The 15,138-nt window shown below is 36.6% G+C and overlaps 1 protein-coding gene across 13 annotated transcripts in view; it reads left to right on the forward strand.

Annotated features, from left to right (window-relative positions):
- Positions 1-15,138, forward strand: part of ndst1b (N-deacetylase/N-sulfotransferase (heparan glucosaminyl) 1b) — a 194,386-nt gene that overhangs the window by 72,429 nt on the left and 106,819 nt on the right. For all 13 annotated transcript variants that reach the window (XR_012396580.1, XM_073934933.1, XM_068215924.2 and 10 more), the window contains 1 exon segment: positions 772-873. The gene's annotated coding sequence lies outside the window, so the exon portion shown is untranslated.

A 15,138-nucleotide genomic window follows, 5' to 3' on the forward strand; every position in this document is an offset into this window, starting at 1 on the left:
TTTGTATCCTCTGACTTGTGGTCAGCTGTGCTCAGCTTTGTAAATATTCAATGACAGTGTTTAATGCATTTCAAACCTGTAACCTTAGTGTGTAACTTATTTTTATTTTATGGTTTTTATTCCAAACTATAAATACTAATTGTCAGGTGAGTTTATCTGCTTGTATAATCATTCTGGCAGCAGTTGAGCTTCTGTTAACTTTGTTCTTGGTACACAGCAACATAATGTTAAATTAAGTTTTTTTATTTTATTTATTTACAAACACATGAAGCACAATAAAATGGCAGTGCCATCATTTTTGATTAAAAATAGTTCTGTAAATGTCTCCATTAAAGAGCATGTATAATTTTTTTATTAATACATTTCACAAGTGGTCTAATAATTTTGCCTTTCTAAGTATGTTTTTTTCTAATATCTTTTGCATTACTACAGAATAGACTGCAGTAAGATGGAGGCATCATATGTTCATTTAACTTGTTTTTAATAATTATTATTTGATATAAATGCTATCCTTTGTTTGTCCTTCTCCTCTGTCACTTTAAAACCAAGCCACATTCTGAACTGTAATATTAATGTATCGTAACACCTCTGTTTTATACCCTTTAAATCTGTCCAGTAGCTTTAATTGAATAAATCTGAGCAAGGTCTGTTTTTCTCTGGGAAAACTTGGGTGGTAATCTGTCTGAAGCCCACCAGCAGTGTCTCTTCTATTCTCTCCTGCTTGCTCTTGTTATTGCTTTGTTAATCGATGCGCTCTGATTCGTTTCGCAGGAATGCCTGCAGCGTCTCGGAAGACTCACCTGCAGATCCTGAGCTCAGGCCAGCAGAGCCACTTTTGATGAGATTCTGGGAGGACCACACTGTCAACTACAGGTAAGAAGAGAGACGCTCAGGGTTTATTGCTTTACCAGTTGGAACGTTGTTGTTGTGTGGCCTTGCGGTCTCCTGTAATGTGCTCACAACAGCTGTATGTCTGTCAAGAGACACAACACTGAGTTAACACAATTTAGTTTTTAATACGGGCACCTGGTTGGTTGGCGCTTCTGGCACTGACTTCTGACCTGATGCTGTGTGTTAATAGTCGCATAAATAAACTAGTCAGAAGTATTTTCCTGTGCAGAAATGACATAGTTTTGTGGTTTTTAATTGACTAATTGATTTATGTTTGTTGTTTTGAGTTTATTTCTGAAATGAGCTCTGTTGTTAACAAGCTATATATATATTAGAACTGCACAATATATCATTTCAACATTGATATCGCAAACTGTGCATACGCAATAATCACATCGCAAAGCTATGTTATGTCCAGTCTAAATTATAGTTGACAAGGAGCTACAGAATTGTGTTTAATCACTGTAATTATATATGCAAAAGCATTTTTGTACTTTCTTGTACTGAATTGTAGTCTTGTTTCCAGTCCAAATATCTACATTTCATTGCAAAAACAAGATTATTTTACTTACCCCACTAGTAGATAAATTACCTTAAAACAAGCAAAACCTCTTAATTTTCACTTATTTCTTCTGACGGTAAAAACTAAACAATATTTACTTGGTCTAAGATTATTTTGATATTTGGGCTAGAAACAAGACAAAGTAAGAAAAGCTTTTTTTGCATTTTTTTGCATCAATTTCTGTACCTGAATGCTAGACTCCCCAGAAAACTGTCAAATAGTGCTATTCAAATCATCCTCTGAAACTGTATTTATATTACAAAATGTATCGCAGAAAAATAAAATAGCGCAATATCAGATTTTTCCAATAGCGTGCAGCTCTAATATGTATACAGTTGAAGTCAGAATTATTAGCCACCCTTGGATTTATTTATTTTTGTTTTCTTTTTTAAATATTTCCTAAATTATGGCTTGCAGAGCAAGGAAATTTTCACTGGATGTCTGATAATATTTGTTTTCCTGTAAAAAGTCTATATATATATATATATACAGGGCTTTACATTAACTTTTTTAATCGCCTGCCACTGTGGCTAGTAGTTTTCCAATGTTACTGTGCATTTTCACTAGCCAGAATTTTGTTGTTGGGAAAATAAGTTTTATATGCGTAAATTTGACCTTGACAAGCTAAAATTACTTGATTTAAATTTTTGTTATGTCCACATGCGTCCTCATTCAATTTACTTTTTGTGCGTCGAATATGAGTTTGCTCAATGAGCATGAGCAAATAGGTCATGGTTTCATGGTCATGGTGTTAAATTGCAATTAGTTTTTATTTCACATGACTTTTTTAGAGCTCAAAATTAACGATTTATCTTTATTACCACATGAAACGATAATTATTTCTTAGCCACAAATTTTTAATGTGTCAAAGCAAGCAAAGTATAGCTGTATACTATACTTTTTATTTAACAAAACATTTCTTAAAAAAAGAAAGAAAAGCAATTGACTTGAAAAAAAAACTATTGTCATGTATCAAAAATATGCACAGTAATCTGTCGTGGCTATCTCTCGGATCACCAGTTGACTGCACATAAATGAAGAGTTCATTTCTCATTAAAGTAATGTTGTAAAAAAACAATAGTTAAACCATTTTAACAAAATTAAAAGCAAATAAAACCGTAAGCAAATGAAAGCAGGTGAAACATACCGTGTTATAATGAAAGAATGATTACTTGCATGCGGTTAACTTTAGGCCATTTAATAATCTGTTCAAAGTGAAAGCAACCGGTTGTGCTTACAAAAAGACAAGTTTTGAGCTCTTAAAAGCATCAGGACTGTGGGTGCATGTTCATCACTATTTGTCTAGTTTATTTAAAAGAAAACCGATGACAGTTGCGTTTCCAGAACCTGTTCCAGACACGGTTGCTTCACGATTCGGGAGCGCGCATTGGTGAAGCAGTCGCGTGCACGCGTTTTAAGCAGTTGCGCGCATCACATCAGCTGTTAGCGCGAGTGATCATCATCCTCTCATTCGGTATTCATTTGCTTTCTTCTGCTCGCATGATCACAATTATTTTACTTCTCGATTTTTAAGATCACATTTGCATATTGGGCCATCCTTATATTGTCGAACCCTGCTTTTAGGAAAACTACAATTTAAAAATTATTATCAACCAGCCAAAGTGGCTAGTGGTATGTTTGTCTAAACCACCAAAGCTGAAATCTACCCGCATTTGTGTGGGTGTTAATGTAAATGTAAATATATATATATATATATATATATATATATATATATATATATATATATATATATATACACACATATGTTTTTAAAGGTCTAAAAACAAAGAAAAGTGAACATTAATTTTTTTGTACTTTTTGTAAAAAAACATTATAAGAGCCTGGAGGTATTATAGACTTTGTAAATTCAGTTTGCAGACATCTGTAGGTATAGATATCTATTGTGTGCTTTTTCTGTCTTTTTAATATTGTCCATATATATATCTGAGTTATATCGTATCGACCGAAATTGTTGAAAACAACGACGTATTGTTGAAAACTCATCACATTCAACATTTAATCACTCACTCACTTAGATAGAGATGGGTTTAAAGGAAAATTATCATATAAATATTTTCTGGTAAAAGCTGGTATCTCTGGGTATGTACAATGTCCCCTGCAACAGAAAAAAACCCTCTCATTTTGGACTGAGGTTTCTGGGACAAGAGAGATATGACTTGGCCCAGGTTGACAGCAGTGGGTAACGTTGTGCATTGTCTTTCCCCCACTTGAGAGGAAAAACCATGAGTGAGATAGAGATCTCATGTCTGCATCAATCTGAACAGTGTGCTGTGTTTCTGCAGTCCCCATGATATTAGTCGTATTCCCCAACTTGCAGGCACGTGCACACACAGTGCTTAACCTGTGCAGTGCACATGCCCTTTTTAGTCTTGGATAGAAAGTTCCCTTCCAAAATGATCAAAAGTGCCCCTGCGACGCGACATACCCTCCGTCCCCGCTTTACAGTACGCGCGCGACAACACAGCTGATAAGAACTCGCGCGACAACACCGCTATTCAGTACGCGCGCGACAACACAGCTGATAAGAACTCGCGCGACAACACCACTATTCAGTACGCGCGCGGCGACAACACCCGCTTTAGGGTTTTCCAGCTCTTTTTGATCCCCGCTTCTAGCAGCACACTCCATTTCCGCATTACTGGGTCTGTAGCGACAACAGACCGCAAGGGATTATGGCCAAGCCTGGGCTGATGGGAATTGTAGTTTCCGGTACCTCCCGTTCGCTTCATTCGCCTGAGCAAATTTTCTCAGAAGACCTATAGTTTTACCGAGTCATGCGACTACGGTAATATCGAAAAAAATTAATATTGCGGTATGACGGTATTTACAATACCGTTACATCCCTAATATATATATATATATATATATATATATATATATATATATATATATATATATATATATATATATATATATATATATATAATTTTTTTTTGCCATATCGTCTAGCCCTAGATGCACCATATTAAAGGAGAATACCTGCCTTTAACATTATTTTTTAGCTAAGCAAGTATGCTAACTTGACATATTTCTTAAATAACTGTAAACATAATATGGGACTGTATTTTTATGATGTAGAAGAGTCAAAAACCTTAAATTTAATCATACTAGAGACTTCCATAGGCATTTTTGGTCTCTATTTGATCTGCTAAAATGAAGTGTCAGCTCTGTTTACTGTTTGGTAGCACCTGAGAATGTCTGTTTGGTTGCAAATCAAAGTTCATCATCTGATTGTAAGCATCGTTTATGAAACATTTCCCTTCTAGATTCTGAGAAAGACAAAGAGAGACACATGAGTCACACTGATGGAAGGTACCAGTGTTTCTGATCCGCCAAATATCTGGAGCCGTGCCCGACTGTATCCCTCACGCAGTTCACATTCCTGCCTGTGGGAATGCATGAAAAATTAAACCGTAGATTCCTTAACAAATTGAAGCTCTGCCAATGTGTTGTTTTGCTGAAAGCTGTATTTGATCATTTAGGTTCAAATGGCTGCAAATATTCACTACTGAACCTTTTTCAGATGTTTATAATGCATACCTGAACATGTACAGTATATGTAGCGATGTTTAAGGCTCACTTATGGAGATATGATACACACGGGCGTCATTGATCTTTACATCAACTCCTCTTTTGTTTTTCACCTTATAAGAGTGAAGGTGAAGATGAATTATAAACTTTCATAAATAATTGAGAGGCATCGGTAGAAGTGAATTATTAATGGGTGAAAAAGGCATCTCTTGATGTGTAGAGATGGGCTAACATCAGCGTGTCTTCGTTTCACAGAACACAGACGTGTTATTTCCTCTCATTAAGTGATGCTGGAGTTCTTGTATCCTCTTTTATTGTATGATCTGAAATATGACGTTTCATCTTCTAAAGAAAAGATATTTTCTTTTTATTGGGTCAAATAAATGAGTGTAGTGAACATCGCTAGGTACACAAGGCATAATACACAGATATTGAGATTTTTTTTACCACTTCATAAGAAGTGAGGACTTGCTTGCCTTTAGAAGCCATTTTTTAACTGATAACCTCCCTAAAACTTGTATTTTTTTAATACATGAATATCTAGCTTGCAGAGCTGCACAATTAATCGTGAAAAGATGGCAATCTCGATTCGACCCCTGGGCGATCTTAATCCAGCATTTCTACGATTCTGTCAATCATATTTTCAAGTTCAGGAGAGAAGCAATGGTGGCCGCACAAATCTTCACATCTTCACATGTATGTTTTACATACATTGTTCAGCAACGTAGACACCTCCAAATGGTGTTGAAAGAGTCACATGCTGCATTTATAAGATATAATTCACCTCAAAAATGTCATTTCTGTCTTCATGGAATGTATTTGTGACCGCAAAATCACACGTGACTTGAGCTGACCTTCAGTGTGTTATCACAGAAAGGGTGGGCGCGTGTGAATGAAGTGAACGTTAGTGAACAGAACCTGCATTTGCTGTGAATAACAGGTTGTAAAGTTGTAAATAACATTCAGTTTGTGGCACAGAGTGATCGTTTTAGAGCCGCGCGGGAAGTGAACCACTCTTAGCAGTGAAAATGTAACCAAAAGCGCACACAGTGTTGCCAAGATGTAGCTGACTGATTCCAGCCCAAAAAGTATCCAAAACCTGCCGAAATGCAAAAATACCCACCCAGTCGTCTGTATTCACGTAAATCACGTCAGTGACAGATTTTAGGCAGAAAATTACAGATTGCAAGCATATGACTCAAACGCAATAATTCAACATCAGAATTATCATCAGCATTAATGACCAGGACAAATCTAAAGTCTGTTCATGTCCACCATTCCAAGTCTATGCAAAATTTAGCATTTTGACCAACAGTACAGCTACACAAAGCCTATTGCTTTTTTTAACCACATGTTTGAAAATAACAATAATAATTATTTTATATCTACTAAATCTGGAGAAAATCGTGATCTTTATTTTAGGCAAAAAAATCACGATTCTCATTTTAGCCAGAATCGTGCAGCTCTACTAGCTAGCTCTACTAGTACATTTATTCATTCATTTACTTTTTGGCTTAGTCCCTTTATTAATCCGGGGTCGCCACAGCGTAATGAACTTGTCCAGCAAATTTTTAGGCAGCAGATGCCCTTCCAGCCGCAACCCATCTCTGGGAAATATCTATCTAGCTTGGTTCACTGATATTAAATAAGGTTTATATGTAACACTTTATTTTAAGTATCAATTCTCACTATTAACTACTGACTTACTTGCTTATTGTAAATTATTCATTATTATTAATTATTTGGTATTAACTGCTTACTATTAAGGTATAATTGATTTATTAGATAATGTATATTATTATACTGCCCCAATCCTACCTAATACCTAAACTTATTACTGTTTTACTAACTCTTAATAAGCGAGTTATACTATATTAAGCTAAAAGTCTTGGTTAATGACTTGTTAATAGCAATAATTGTACATAAAATAAAGTGTGACCAGTTTATGACTTTTTTTTCAATCTGTTAACTTAAAGGTGAATCTTGGACAATTATTTTGTTTTTCATTCATTCATTTTCTTTTTGGCTTAGTCCCTTTATTAATCCGTGGTCGCCACTGCAGACTAAATCGCAAACTTATCCAGCAGGTTTTTACGCATCGGATGCCCTTCCAGCCACAACCCATCTCTGGGAAACATTCACACACAATCACTTACACTCTTACACTATGGACAATTTAGCCTAACCAATTCACCTGTACCACATGTCTTTGGATTGTGGGGGAAACCAGAGCACCCAGAGGAATCCCATGCAAACGCAGGGAGAAAATGCAAAGTCCACACAGAAACGCCAACTGACCCAGCCGAGGCTCGAACCAGTGACCTTCTTGCTGTGAGGCGACAGCGCTACCTGTTGCTCCACTGCGTCGCCACAGTACAAAATTATTTTGATATTCTATGCTAAAAACTAATTGAATATTAGCATTGTTATTGTTATTTTTCAAATATACGGTAATAAAAAAGCAGTAGTTATTTTATAATGGTTAGGCCTACTGTTAGTTAAAATGCTACATTTTCTATAGACTTGCGATGATGTAATTGAATAGGATTTTAATTGTTCCTGCTCGTCAATGCACAGGTCAGTGATGACATCAAAAAACAACTATGCATAAGGTGAATTATTAGTTTTTCTAGACATACACTACCTGACAAAAGTGTTGTCGCCTGTATACTTTTTAGGAACAACAAATAATAACTTGACTTCTAATTGATCACTTAGTATCAGAAGTGGCGTATGTGAAAGGCAAAGGCCTCTAGATTATTAAAATTTAACTAAAATAAAATATGGTCATGCCTTGATTTTTAATGATTTTAATGAATTAGGACAGTGAAGTCTGACTTCGCTTAGACAAAAGTCTTGTCACTTAACAGAAATAATGTACCGTATAGAATATAAAGTTATGATTCAGTGTAAAAAGAATAAATATTGTGTATGACTCCCATGAGCTCGGATGACTGAATCCATACATCTCTGCAATGACTCAAATAACTTATTAATAAAGTCATCTGGAATTAACAAGATTCTTTGGATTTATCTTCAATGCCTCCTTCTGTATCTTACCCCAAACATGCTCAATAATGTTCATGTCTGGTGACTGGACTGGCCAATCCTGGTGCTCATTCTTTGCCTTCAGGAACTTTGATATGGAAGCTGAAGCCCTCTCCTGTGGTTTGTAATATAATGGGCAGCAGAAATGTCTTGATACCTCAGGCTGTTGATATTGCCATTCAACTCTGCAGATCTCATAGTGAATGTAACCCATGACTTTTTATTCACCAAACTTGACTGATTTGTATGAGAATCTTTGGTCCATGCGGGTTCCAGTAGGACTTCTGCAGTATTTGTGATGATTGGGTTGCAGTTTATTAGATTTTCATCTGAAAAATCTGACACTTTTCCAAATGATCAACTTGAAGTCAAGTTATTATTTGTTGGTCTTACAACTGGGGTTAACGAACAGGCTTTCGTCAGGCGGTGTATATGCTTGCACTCACTGACATATAAGACCAATTTCACTTGGAAAAATCTGACATTTGTCATTAATTAGATTACTTTTTGGATTGTGTTATTTTTATTAGATAAGAACCTGTATCGATAAACAGTATCAGTGTGAATGAAATCCAAATGATATCTATTCCTGATTATAATTGTACCATTAAAATGTGATGATTTAAATACATGAAGGCACTTACTGCTAGTGCCGTTTAAGGGTGCGTTCACATCTAGACTTTTGTTTCGGAAGCTGGCGTGTTTCCCCAGTTAGCACGGTTTATTTGGCATATGTGAATCCAGCAATTGCGCTCGGATCCACGTCAAAACAATCGGTTAGAGATTGCCTAAATGAGGTGGTCTGGGCTCATTTAAAGCAAACTCTGGAGTGGATCGATTGTAGTGAGAAAGGAATACAATCTGAACCAGGCTATATCACAGTATATTATGGATATGTAATAGGCATATATACAGCTATGAAAAGACAGAATGATGATCACGACAGGATTTCATTCCTACCGGTAAATGGGTTTTATGTCGAATACAAATGTAAAAGCATGCTAACTATTAACAATAGCTGTTTATCCTTTAGGAAAATTGCCAGAACTGCAGTCTTGGTTTATTTTTTATTTTTCACTGTAATGAAAAGGCTATAATGCATAGTTCTAGCCTATGGCTGTCTTTGAGAAAGTCTTACCTCTAATTTATATTTGGTGAAGTTGTGGGTGAAATTGTGGCTGTCACAATTCAAAACTAAAGCGCATCTTTTCGCTTATAATGTTTTATTGCTCATCGTCATAAATTAAAATAAAGATGCATGATAGCTCAGCTGGAAAAAGAGTTTACTCGCACGTGACTTATTTTAGCTATTTTTGTCCATTTAAAAACTTTGCCGTGAAAGCGAACCGTACCAAGAACAAAGAGTAACACTGTAACAGTTTTAATCCCTATTTCGGAACAAAAGAATCGATCCACAGTTGTGAAAGCACACTAAAGCTACGGTCACACTAGAGTTTGAGCATGCTAAATTTTGTCGTACAGCGCTGCGAAAATGGGCAGGATTAAACAAGATAATTAGAAAAAAATAAATAAAGCCAGCAATTGCTCCATATTTTTAAATATTCTGTCCACAGAGGTCATTTTTTGATCCTCGATTGGTCTCATGCGTTCAGCTGATGCGATTTCGCAGGTCAGAGTTCACCAAGCTTGAACTTTGCAATGCAATGAAGTGCGAAACTTCACGCATGACCTTGCAAACTGAACATTATTCACAATTTTTTTACCTGTTATTCAGAGCCTGAACAAACGTCTCTGAGCATGTTCACAAGTATGTCTGTCTTACTGACGTGTCTTCTCTCCCTTTTTCAATCAAACCACATACATTTTTTATGCCTTCACAAAGACAACATTATGTGATGTGGTACATGAATATGGAATTGACGTTTTTGAGTGAATTATTCTTTGTAAATACAGTAAGCTAACTCTTGGAGAAAACAAGCTCACTGTCGCGCATCATATCATTTACAACATTTATATGCATTGCTACAATTTCTTGGTATTATGATATAGCGTTAAACCCCTAGTGCATTTTTGACATCTTTATTCATTGACGATCTTGAAACTTAAGCTTAAAGAATGTTTCCCAAATGTAGTAGAAACATGCAAAGTTTGTGACTATGCAGCACTGGAACAATCAGCCAAGTGACACTTATCCTGAGCCTCTATCACACTGACCCCATAGCAGTTGAGCCATCTCTGCATTGAGATCTGCTGTAAAAGGCAATTTGACATATTCTAAGTACAATTAGGTAAACATATAAATAATATCATGAATAGCTGTTAACATTCGCATACCTACAGCGACATGATTCACTCATCAGGAATTATGATTTAACATGATCTTTACCTTTTGAAGCTTAAAAGGAGAAAAGATTGAGATGTAGGTCAGTTAAGCAGATGTCAGATTTAGAAGCACATTTGAAAATAAAACAGATTGCTATCTAATATGTGCTTTGATGTTTACATGCATGCATCAGGATCTAGGCTATACGTTTCCCAAAAGCATCATAAACTTAAGTAGATCATCGAAACCACTGGCACCAACGATCGACTTAAGCTTAGTGCCTGGCCAGGCCTGGTATGTGCCAGATAGCAAGCCGTGGCTTGACTTTGACTCAATGTGAAAAGACTCTGTATTAAAGTGAATTACTTGGCAAGGTCTATGAAGAACTTCATTTTACCTAATGAAAGTTTATTCATGAAGTGACTAAGCAATTAGTCTTGACTAGACTTGCTTGAAGTAAGCACTGTATTTGTTAGAGCATCGTCTTCAGTATTATACACCTAGGGTTAGGTTGTTGAGGATGCAGTTTGGCTGTTCAGACTGTCACCGACACAAACACAAAGTCATTTATTTGTTTTTTTTTTTAATGACAGCAGTAAATAACTGAACAATTATTTGAACTGTACAAACGTACAAGCTAAAAATTAACATTTATTATTTTTCAATGTTTTGTCTTGACCTGCAAATACATTAACTGTTAAAATTTGCCTAAACTTTTGTAAAATATTAATTTATTACCCTGTTCATGGTTGAGAAGTCCCTCTCACAGTTTACACCGCTGACTGGGACTGTCAAGGCAATAGAAGCTCGTTTAAACTTAAAATAGAAAACTATACTTATAAAAACTAAAAAGTGGGCCAGATTTGGCCTGTTTCCACTGAGAGATACTGTCTGGTATGGTACAGATCACCTTTATCAAGCTTGCATTTCCACTGCCAAAAGGGTAACCTTCTGGTGCACGTGGTGTACGACAGAATGTTTCAGACAACATTGTTTTACTCAAGGAAATGTCACAGTAAAGCCTTAAGGGTCGTTTACATATCATATAAGAAGCACTTCTCACAAAACAGATGTTCAAAACAGAACATAGTATAAATGTTCATCACTAACCTTTCTATGAACATGATTTGTAGCCTCTTGTTAGAAAGTAATTCTGTCATACTGAGTTCATAATGGTCCAAAAGGTGATGATAAAAGTTAAACATGGCAGTTTGTTCATGTTTTAGATTGCAGAAGCATCATTTGCTTTTCTTTTTTTTTTGCAGCTTCTCCTTTGTTTTTTCATGCTTCACTCTCACGTTAGTCTCTTTCTGAAAGGATCGGATATCAGAACGATTCAATGGTCATGAGCGCGTTATTAATATGAGCTCAAAAATGTTGTTATTTCAAATATGGACGTGCGGCGAGCTCTCTGGACAAAGCGAAATGGCTCGCACTTTTAGTCGGGCTTGTAACACAACAACAGGACATGGCAGATTTTGTTCTTCTTGGCTTTGTGGCTGTACATCAAGATGACGACAAGGTTTGTTAGAGCTCGGGTCGACAATGGCTTGTCATTATATGTATATATTATTACGGTGTAGTCTCAGCTGTGTTTTTAAAAATGGTGCTTTATTTGTTTTAATTTTTCTGCTTCTGCGACGCTTCTCTGTAAACCAGTAGCATTCAGCTGTGCATCTATCTGTGGCGTATGGTATCCTTTGGATCTGTTGGTACCTTTTGCAAATGGTGACAAAAAAGTGGTAAGGTACGGTTCAAAACCAGTCATCTGGTGTAGTGATAGGAAGTTCTGATCATTCACTGACTCAGACTTTTTTTTTCAAGTCAAAAAGATATTTGCCAAAATGTCATTAAAATGTTACAAGTTGCTTCCAAACTCATCTACAGCTAGCCCAAACGTTGATCACACTACAAACAAGTCTTGATTAGATTTCTATTTATAGTTTACCTGGTCTATTTGTTTACTTTTTAGATTTGCTAGGAATATTTATGAATGTTTCTAATAGACCTACAGAGCGATATTAATGCGTCCTGAAGTAAAGTGAAACAGCTATATGTCGTGTTTGCTGGCCTCACGCATCTTGCACCTTACAGAAAATATTGCGCTGTTATAATTCACTTACCTTTTAATACGTTTTGGTGCGATTATCACTCGGTATTAAAAAAGAAAAAATGTTTTGAATGAGAAGCTGTAATGTAGCGGGATGAATTTTGGCTTGGCGCCCCGCCATGGAAGAATATATGTAGCGGAAACCATGTAATGGTAATGGAAGCACTGTAGTGCATTTCTTGCATCTTCTGGAAACAAATATTGTAATGTAAATAATAATTTTAATGTTATGGAGAAGATGCCGTCTCAAGGCATCTCTGGCGCAGATTCCAGTCATCGTCAGTGAAGTGCAAAGTAAGGCTTAAGAATGGGTCCATCGTCCTACATGACCAGAGATCAGATGTGGCTGCAAAGTGGCCGTAGAATTAGAAATCAGCCACATCCTTTAACAGAGCAGGGTCACAGGTCACTTAGGGAAAAGAATTGAAAAAAAAAACGTCCAGGAAAAATTTGATCGATTATAGGTTCTGTTGATTTCGATTACTTTTCCATTAATCGCCCAGCCCTACCTAATCTAATAGTTTTTATTTTATTATTATTTAAAAGATTTTTAATATGGAAGTGTAAAAATAAAAGGTATAAAGCATGTCAAGTCTGTGCTAACTGATTGCACACTGAAGTAATTATCGTTTCAAGAACAGCAATTTTAGCAGCGAAGTGTCTAAACAAGCAAAAGGACTTCTTTTACACTCGTTCCTTTGCACTCATGTAAATATGGTTAATTATGCACGCAAGATCATTTGCTCTAGACAATGGCTATGCCAAGAGTACTAGACTTGTGCCATCCTCGTCTTTTGTTTGAGTGTTTTTAAATGTAAATCCAAATGTACAACTGTTGCGGAGGGCGCCTGGATCATGTCTATGAATACTAATGCAAAAGCCTTTTGAGCCAATTCGCCGTCATGCTCAAACCGATCTCTCGGTCATCCCATTTTCACTCTTTTTCCTCTGCCATTTTATCATTTCGTTTAGTGATCGTCTCAGCATGGTCAAGGTGAGCTTTTGCATCTATTTCCATTTTCAGAGTGATTCTCTGTGGATGTAACATGGTCTGTGCTCAGTATATGGCCGGCTTTGCTTTGTCAAAGAAAATGAAGGTGATTTCAAACAGCTGACAGCTGCATATTGGCCAGCACCTCTGATGACTGTACCCAACACACTCCAGAGTCATCCTGCCCCGCCAAATCATCACTATTCCACACTTGAAAGAGATTTTTTTTGACAAAGCAGTGGCCGCACAAGGCCCAGGTGGTCACTGCTCCTGTGTCGATGTTGAATTCTGGAGAGCAGGAACCAGTGGGATCACTCGTTCAGGCCGGCTGCTCGGCATCTGGTATTAACATTCGCCCTGAGCCATACGGAAAAGCCTGATAACCTACTAGGCTTTTGTTGTCCTTTATCTGTGCATAACATTAATCTTGCTCAATTTTTTTGCTAAAGAGAGTCTGGTGATACGGTTCTGTATTAAACGATTGCCTGTTTATTTATGCTCAGATTCAGATTGGAAATTTTAATATGGGTTAGATCCTGGTTGACCAAACTCGATCCTGGAGGGCTAGTGTTCTGCAAAGTTTGGTTCCAACCCTAATCAAACACATCTGGGCTAGCTAATCAAGATCTTACAAGGCTTTCTAGAAACATCCATGCAGGTGTGTTGAGGCAAGTTGGAGCTAAAATCTGCAGTACAATGGCCCTGTTGGGCATTTAGATGGAACGTTTATGTGGGTGTAATACTTGGTTTTTGAATGTGTTGCAACAGTAGGTTTTAAATGCTGCCACTGTAATTAGAATTTTTTTCTGTGGTTGTTGTTATTATTACAAATATTTTATTATTATTATTATTATTATTATTAGTAGTAGTAGTAATAGTAGTAATAGTAGTAGTAGTATTACTAGTAGTAGTAGTAATAGGAATCTTTTTCTACAATCAATACGGTTATTTTACGCGGCCGCCATTTTAAAGAAACAAAGCGAAGCTGCGGTGGGAAGAAACCCAAAAGTATAGGACTAGCACTGTAAAATGTGCAGTAGCATGCTGTCGACTACAAACCTCCAGCTGTTGCCAAGATTTCAAAATGCAAAAATTTTATGAACATCCTATTACTATTATTCAGTAAGTTCAATTTAAACAATTAAAAGCAATTTAGCATCAAACAACATTACAATCTCTTTAAGAGCAATATGCTCAAGTGTCCTCAAAGGCTTCAGTTTATGGCACCCATGAGGATGCTTCAGCCTATGTATCCCGGTGAGCGAAAAAACGCTGCCGTCTTCTGTAGCACGCCCTCGTGTTGTCTGTAATATTGTTGTCCCGATACTGAAATTTTAAAAAACATCCATTTCCCGCTAACATTTAAGCGCCGCTGAGCACGTTCATAAACAGCGCTGATTTACCATAGTGTTCACCAGTGCAAGCACCAGGAACGTTGTGTTTCTCACTTCAAAACGGAACAAAAGTAGGATTCTGTAGAGATTTATCCTGCTGTTGCTCCCTTCCTCCCCATGTATCTATCCTCTATCGTTACTTACCACTTATTTATTTATTTATTTTTTGCTCTGTCCTGTCCTGAGGTGCCGAACTCTACTGGCATCAGTGTGCGTTCACTCTGCTCCACGCTCAACTAAAGTTTTTTTTAATAATCAAACATCTCTGCGTTTTGCGACATGATGAATTGATTATGAAATTCGTTG

Source organism: Danio rerio, chromosome 21 (assembly GCF_049306965.1).
Source record: "Danio rerio strain Tuebingen ecotype United States chromosome 21, GRCz12tu, whole genome shotgun sequence".
NCBI lineage: Eukaryota > Metazoa > Chordata > Actinopteri > Cypriniformes > Danionidae > Danio > Danio rerio.